Raw genomic sequence first — 8706 nt, 5'->3', positions numbered from 1 at the left:
CATAAGCGAAGTAGCATCTGCAGGAAATGGGAACATGGCAGCGAAGCTCCAAGTCATTGGAGATTTCCTGTTTTTCCTTCCCTGGGAGTGAGAGAGGATTTGTTTGCCTTTCGTTTCAAACTTGGTTGGTGGTCCAAGTCTCAGTACAGAACCAAATCCTCCCGCGCGTCTAAAATCTTGACGTTTGATTGAACCTGCAGTTTGCCACTTAAAATATTCTAGAACACTCTCAAAGCTTTCTCTGTTCTGAAAGAGCTGAGGCCAACGAAAGCCGACGCTTTTCCAGCCCCTCTCATTGGATTAGTGCATCGGGCTCTGGTGGGCATTGGAAACTGGCCAATTGACCGCCCCCTCCATAGAGAACAAACGCCGAGGGCTGCGGCGGAAGACTTAGTGGACACTATGCTTTGGGAACTTGGTGTGTATTGACGCTCTGGTGAAACATGGAGGTGCAGTTTTAAGTCCGAATGTCTTGTGTATTAAGACATATTTTAAATATATTGAAGCCAGCAGTTTCAGGGATAGGAAGTTACTACATTCGTATCTAAAGTACTTTTTGCGTGTGAAATTTTGTTATTTCGGATGAATCTTGGAATCATGCATTCAGTATATTGTAGGGTCTTGTATTCTTTTGCCCTAACGCTCTATGTTCGTTCTGCTTAGATTTGTACCGACTCTCTCTCTCTAAGATAATTGAATTCTGCTAGATGAGCAGGGCGTTAATTCATGCTACGTAGACGCTGCTGAAATGGTTGTAACTCAATGGTTGGACTCAGTAACTGGTGACAGTAACTCTGCCGCCCTCGGTCAACGCCATGGAGAATCTGTTTGCAATCTGTGAATCCTGAGTATAAATGTATTTACAGTCAATACTGTATCTCGGTGCCCTTAGTGGTTTCAACAGGACTACATTCCAGCACTCCAGGATCAGCATCCTGCGCGCATAGAGGCTGCAGTTCCCTGAATCTCCACACTTACTGAGGCACAGAGCGGCACATGATCAGCTATAACCGTTATTTAGTTAGTGGCCTTTTCTGCTGGAGAAGTCTAGAATCCGCCAATCTAACGAGTTGCATAATTTGGTACTAATCGAATCCCTGTACAATTTTTACGGTTAATGTAAGTCACAGTTTTCCCCTCTTGCATTTCGCTTCTGATCTATCACCCCTACGCTTATGTATGGCGATAAGCTCATTCACAACTATACCATAATCCGTGTCTATAATGAGGCTATCCAACTTGACCTTATTCCTCTACTTCGTGTATAGTTATGGGACTATAGTACACTCCTTGAAATTGAAATAAGAACACCGTGAATTCATTGTCCCAGGAAGGGGAAACTTTATTGACATATTCCTGGGGTCAGATACATCACATGATCACAATGACAGAACCACAGGCACATAGACACAGGCAACAGAGCATGCACAATGTCGGCACTAGTACAGTGTATATCCACCTTTCGCAGCAATGCAGGCTGCTATTCTCCCATGGAGACGATCGTAGAGATGCTGGATGTAGTCCTGTGGAACGGCTTGCCATGCCATTTCCACCTGGCGCCTCAGTTGGACCAGCGTTCATGCTGGACGTGCAGACCGCGTGAGACGACGCTTCATCCAGTCCCAAACATGCTCAATGGGGGACATATCCGGAGATCTTGCTGGCCAGGTTAATTGACTTACACCTTCTAGAGCACGTTGGATGGCACGGGATACATGCGGACGTGCATTGTCCTGTTGGAACAGCAAGTTCCCTTGCCGGTCTAGGAATGGTAGAACGATGGGTTCGATGACGGTTTGGATGTACCGTGCACTATTCAGTGTCCCCTCGACGATCACCAGAGGTGTATGGCCAGTGTAGGAGATCGCTCCCCACACCATGACGCCGGGTGTTGGCCCTGTGTGCCTCGGCCGTATGCAGTCCTGATTGTGGCGCTCACCTGCACGGCGCCAAACACGCATACGACCATCATTGGCACCAAGGCAGAAGCGACTCTCATCGCTGAAGACGACACGTCTCCATTCGTCCCTCCATTCACTGGAGGCGGGCTGCACGATGTTGGGGCGTGAGCGGAAGACGGCCTAACGGTGCGCGGGACCGTAGCCCAGCTTCATGGAGACGGTTGCGAATGGTCCTCGCCGATACCCCAGGAGCAACAGTGTCCCTAATTTGCTGGGAAGTGGCGGTGTGGTCCTGTACGGCACTGCGTAGGATCCTACGGTCTTGGCGTGCATCCGTGCGTCGCTGCGGTCCGGCCCCAGGTCGACGGGCACGTGCACCTTCCGCCGACCACTGGCGACAACATCGATGTACTGTGGAGACCTCACGCCCCACGTGTTGAGCAATTCGGCGGTACGTCCACCCGGCCTCCCGCATGCTCACTATACGCCCTCGCTCAAAGTCCGTCAACTGCACATACGGTTCACGTCCACGCTGTCGCGGCATGCTAGCAGTGTTAAAGACTGCGATGGAGCTCCGTATGCCACGGCAAACTGGCTGACACTGACGGCGGCGGTGCACAAATGCTGCGCAGCTAGCGCCATTCGACGGCCAACACCGCTGTTCCTGGTGTGTCCGCTGTGCCGTGCGTGTGATCATTGCTTGTACAGCCCTCTCGCAGTGTCCGGAGCAAGTATGGTGGGTCTGACACACCGGTGTCAATGTGTTCTTTTTTCCATTTCCAGGAGTGTAGTTATGATTGATCAATGAGACATATTGACAATATTCTGGTCCGAAATAGCCTTTGTCAATAAATTAATAAATTCGTGATCCCTAAATTTTTTGTTCATCAAGACTATTCCGAATCCGTTACTTTTATGGAGGGAACATGCTAGATATATGGCGTACTCAAAGCGCGTGCTGAAGTAAAGCAAATAAGTTCATCACTATATCTTTGTCCCGCATTTTAGCGTTTCCGTTGCATTTACTTTGTTCGGTCACATCTATCAAAATCAAAGAGCTTAAATGTTTCACAATCCAGTCAGGACATGGTAAGACACTGCACTTGTAGTGAACGAGTAATTGATAAAGAGATGTGTCAATTCTCAGGGCTTTCATTTAACAGTCACTGCCACGCTAAATTAGTTAAAGTATAGACGAAAACTACTTGCATCCATTTAAAATAGAAAGCAAAAAGATAATAACCGTTTACTGTCGTATTTCGAATGGCGGGAAGTTGACAAAATAAGTGGTGCTCTAACGTATATTACATTTAGTAAGCGTGTATTCTTTAAACAGGATTTTGTTCAACATACAATTTAAAATATTCCTTCATATTCCAAAACAGCTAGTACTGCAAATAAGTTCGTATAACACATTTACTAAGGGCGTGTTTTACATTTTTTGTGCTCGGTATTGTTCAAAATACAATTTAAAGTTTCCCCTCTTTTGCATGGTTGCTCACGATGAAGCTTTATGTCTGTTCATAAACTGTCTTGAGGTGTTTATAGTATATATCCTGGAAAAATGCAACCTTAGCCTCGTTTATTGATTCGAGGTGACGTATGATGTCGAGTAATAAAGTTATAAGTTTTGTGATGGGTACTGCACTTTATACACTGGTTCCGATAGGTCTATGTAAAATCCTTAATTTAGATGTTATAGAACCGAAAGAACATTCTAGTACTGCCATTCAAGAGTTGTTATTAAATGAGTTGTTGAATCTAAACACGCCACAAATGCAGCAACTTGATTATTCAGAGTCCACTAATCTTTAATATCTTTATGATAATTAATGAATAAAAGAACTGATTTATTATTTACTTGTTTTCTTGCCTTGACTTCACCATAAGACGTTCATCAGTATAAATAGGTCGCTGGAAGTGAATGAAATTCAATTGCAGAAAAGGTTTTATAGCGTCCATTATATAATCAATCGTTGTGGGTAACATTCGAGCACACTCCTTGAATGGCAAGGGCTGACACTTCAATTCTTAATACAATTGGAGAAATTTTCCAAAACGTTTCCTTTCCTAATACGAGGGGCATTCAATAAGTAATGCAACACTTTTTTTCTAAAAGCAGATTAGTTTTATTCAGGATTGCGCTACTCTTTATTATTCCCCACTCAACATTTTTTCTTGAGTCATAAGGCTTCTGACTAGTTTGATGCAGCCCATCACAAATTTCTCTCCTGTGCCAAGGTCTTCAGACCAGAGTAGCACTTGCAACCTACGCCCTCAATTATCTGATGGATGTATTCCAATGTCTGTGTCCCTCTACAGTTTTGCCCTCTATGGCTCCCTTTAGTACCATGGAAGTCAGTCTCTGCTATTTTAACAGATGTCCTATCATCCCGGCCCTTGTTCTTGTCAGTGTTGTCCATATATTCCTTTTCTCTTCCATTCTGAGCGGAATCTCCTCGTTCCTTACCTTATCAGTTCACCTAATTTTCAATATTGGTCTGCATCACCACATCTCAAATGCTTCGATTCTCTTCTGCCCCGGTTTTGCCACACGCAATGTTTCACTACCATACATTGCCGTTCTACAAACGTATATTCTAAGAAATTTCATCCTCAAATTAAGGCTCATTAGTTTCGTTTTCCTTCGATTTACTCTCAATCCGTATTCTGTACTCATTGGACTGTCCGTTCCATTCAGCAGATCATGTAATTATTCTCCACTTTCACTCAGGATAGCAATGTCATTAACGAATCGTATCATTGATACCCTTCACCTTGAATTTTAATTTCCCTCCTGAACCTTGCCCAGGAATGCCCTACTTGCCACTGATAGTCTGCTAATGAGATGTAGCAGAAATGAGAACAGCAAGAAACTTAACATCAGGACTGATGGTCACGAAGTAGATGAAGTTAAGGAATTCTGCTATCTAGGGAGCAAAGTAACCAATGACGGACAGATCAAGGTGGACACAAAAAGTAGACTAGCACTGACAAAAAGGGAATTCTGATGGAATGTTATCGATCCCTTCCGCCTTATTTGACATTAAGTCCTCCAAAGCTCTCTTAAATTCTTAAACTAATACTGGATTCCTTATCTCTTCTAAATCGACTCCTGTTTTTCTTCTGTCACGTCAGACAAATCTTCCCCCTCACAGAGGCCTTCAGTGTACTCCTTGCACCTACCCACTCTCTCCTCTGCATTGAACAATGGAATTACGGTTGCACTCTTAACGTTACCACCTTTGCATTTAGTTTCACCGAAGGTTGTTTTGACTTCCCTGTATGCTGAGCCAGTCCTTCCGACTACCATTTCTTTTTCGATTTTTCACATTTTTCATGCAGCCGCTTCGTCTTAGCTTCCATGCACTTACTGGTTATTTCATTCCTCAGCGACTTATATTTCTGTATTCCTGAATTTCCTTAAACATTTTTGTGCTTCCTTCTCTCATCGATCAGCTGAAGTATTTCTTTTTTTGCCCATCAAGATTATTCCGAGTCCCAATGCTTTTATGGAGAGAACATATTAGATATATGGCGTACTCAAAGCGCATGCTGAAGTAAAGCAAATGAGTTCTGCACTGTATCATTATCCCGCATTTTAGCGTTTGCGTGGCATTTACTTTGTTTGGTCACATCTATCAAAATCATAGTACTTAAGAATCCCACCTTTTTGCATATTGATTCTTCCTGAATCATCTCTTAAACTGCAGCCTACTCTTCACCACTACTACATTGTAATCTAAGTCAATGTTTGCTCCTTGGTACACTTTACAATCTAGTATCTGACTTCGGAATCTCTGTCTGACCATGATGTAATCTAGGTGAAATATTACCGTATCACCTGGCCTTTTCCAAGTATATCTCACCCTTTTGTGATTGTTGAACAGAATTATTGCAAAACTCAGTCAGTCTTTCTCCTCTCTCATTCCTTGTCCAAAACCCAAATTCTCCTGTATCCTTTTCTTCTACTTCTTCTTCTACAACTGCGTTACAGGCCGCCATGGCTATTAGTTTTTCATCTCTCTTTGCGTATTATCTCTTCATCTTCAGCTTGCGATATCGGCATGTATACCTGTGTTATCATTGTCGGTGTTGCTTTGCTGTCGATGCTGATAAGAATACCCCTATCACTGAACTGTTACAGTAACACACTCTCTGCCCTCCCTTCCTGTTCATAACGAATCCTACTCCTGTTATACATTTTCTGCTGCTTTTGATATTACCATATAATCATCTAACCAAAAATCCTTGTCCTCTTTCCATTTCACTTCACTGACCCCTACTATATCTAGATTGAGTCTTTGTATTTCCATTTTCGGACTTTCTAGCTTCCCTACCACATTCAAACTTCTGACATTCCACTTTCCGACTTGTAGAATGTTATCCTTTCTTCGTTGATTATCCACCTTTTCCTCATGATCACCTCCCCCATGGCAGTCCCTCCCGATCCGAGGGAGGGAGCCTACTGCGGAGTCTTTTGCCAATGGGAAATCATCATGACAATTTTTCTGTTCCAGGTCATATGTCCTGTGGATACACGTTACGCGTCCTTCTTGCAGTGGCTTCCATTGCCTTCTGCATCCTCCTGCCGTTGATAACTGCTGGTTCTTCCATCTTTAGCGGCAGTTCCCACCACAAGGACAAAAGAGTGCCCTGAACCTCTTTCCGCTCCTCTCCCTATTTGATAAGGCTGTTGGCGGGATGAGGGTGACTTCTTATGCCAGAATTCTTCGGCCGCCAATCTGATTATTTATCAAAATTTAAGCTGTGGCGGATTTCGAAACTGGGACCGAGGACGTTTTGAATATAAATCGAAGACGCTATCCCTGGACCACAGGTACAATCGACATAATCTCCCTTCAATCCGATGTCCATACGCCACCTTGGGGGGCCTGTATGCGTTGTGCCTCTCTATTGGTCGAAGTCAGAACGAACATCTTGCTGCACAATAACCTTCCATCATCCCCATACCACTCTCCGCGGAGTGCATCCATCTGCATTCTGTTAGGCGGCGAGGTGGACGAGTGAGTCAGCTCTGACGACAGAGACGTCCGGCTATGCAGCGAGGTGTTTGGTTACGATCCGTTGATCACCTCCAATGAGAGTGTCCGCACCTTCAAACATTGCAGCAGTCACAAGTGTGTGACTGGTCGGCACGCGAGAAATGGCAGTATTGCCCGACCTTGTTACTGCGATCACAGACGCCTCGTCGAACGAGTCAACGTGCTTCTGTTCACTGTTAGGTCTCTGTAGACGTTCTACAAGGGCCTGTGAATATCTGGAATGCTCTCGTTTTTCGCCAAAAGGAACTCAATGACAGCTTTGTACTTGTGATGCACGTTACAGACGCCATTTTGAAGGCTACGTATGGCGCCGCCACGTATCGGAACTTCAAGAAACTAGAAGGGCTGAAGCGGGAATATTTCACCATGTACCACAACAAATTCCTCATTTCTTCAATCGAAACTGGCGGAGAAAAAAAGTGACGCGATACTTATTGAACACCCCACGTTTGTACTATCAGTAAACCCCAGATTCTTTAAAGAATTGAATTCCGATGTATAAAATAGCTTCAGACTTCCGTTTACTTTACAAATGAGTTGACGACTTAAATATTTGACGTCAAGAACGTTACCGAGGGAAAGATAAAGAAGATTAGGAATTACACTGGTCGTTGGAAAAAAAACTTGCATCCAGGAGGACAGGGCAGATGATTCCACATATTACTTTTGATTACTTTTTCAGCTTTGAAGAACCAATATTTATTGCACTTCACGGCCACACAACGTACCTGTTAGTACGGTGTTAGGGCCCCGTTGTTGTAATACAAGTGAGTCACGGCATGGAGTCGTCCAGGTCCCGGAGGTATTCCTATCACACTCCATCCCATATTGCTCGAATCTTAGCGCGCAGATCCTGCAGACTGATGCGTGGAAGTGGAGTCCTGATGACACGTTTCATGGCACGCCGCACATTCTCGATCGGGGAGAGATTGGGGGATTAGACTGGCCATGACAGAGTATCTACAGCTGCGAGGGACGGTCAGGAGATGGTAGCTGTGCGACAACGAGCGTAGTCCTATTGAAATAGGGCATGGGCGCAGCCGTTCAAAATTGGCAGATATTCCACGACTGCATGACATCCTCCAGGTACCTTCGGCTGTCACGGAGCCGGCTAGGAATACTACAGGTGAATGAGTACCACAGAACGCAACACGCCACAGCATTACAACAGGCTGGCGGACATGTGATGGGAGGCCACAAACCGCTCTTCTTTGGCGCTCTTCACTGCAACTACAGACACGGAGCTGCCTTCGTCACCTCCGAGGCAGAAGCTGGACTCGTCACTAAAGATGACCCCCTCCGATTCTGCAGGATCCTATGTCCATCGCTCCCGACACCAACTGAGGGGGTGTGTTTGGCATGCGAGGATGTGAGTGTCGGACGTCATAACAGCCGGCGTCCGGCAAGCCCTGCCTCATGCGACTGCTTGCCGACAGTACCAGCAATAGCAGGATGTTGCATAAAAGGCAGGACAGCCCGCTGAATGGCCTCAGTAGTTGCCGTTATATCTGTTCATCCCTGGCAAACAATCCGTCGGAGCTCCTTCTTCATGGTGCATGTCGGACGTCCAGATTTTACGTGTCGTGCATGCGTGCTTTCCTGCACTCATTGCACCAACAACGGTCAATAGTGATGTTTATACGAATTGTGTGGCGCACAAGTGCTACGTTATGACCACCCAGTCTCCGGCAATGCCACGTTGTGCCCCCTCTCGATCTGGTGCAGCTGGTCAGCTCGCT

This window comes from Schistocerca gregaria, chromosome 6 (genome assembly GCF_023897955.1).
Source record: "Schistocerca gregaria isolate iqSchGreg1 chromosome 6, iqSchGreg1.2, whole genome shotgun sequence".
In the NCBI taxonomy this organism is placed as follows: Eukaryota; Metazoa; Arthropoda; class Insecta; order Orthoptera; family Acrididae; genus Schistocerca; species Schistocerca gregaria.
Note: the sequence above shows the minus strand (reverse complement) of the source record.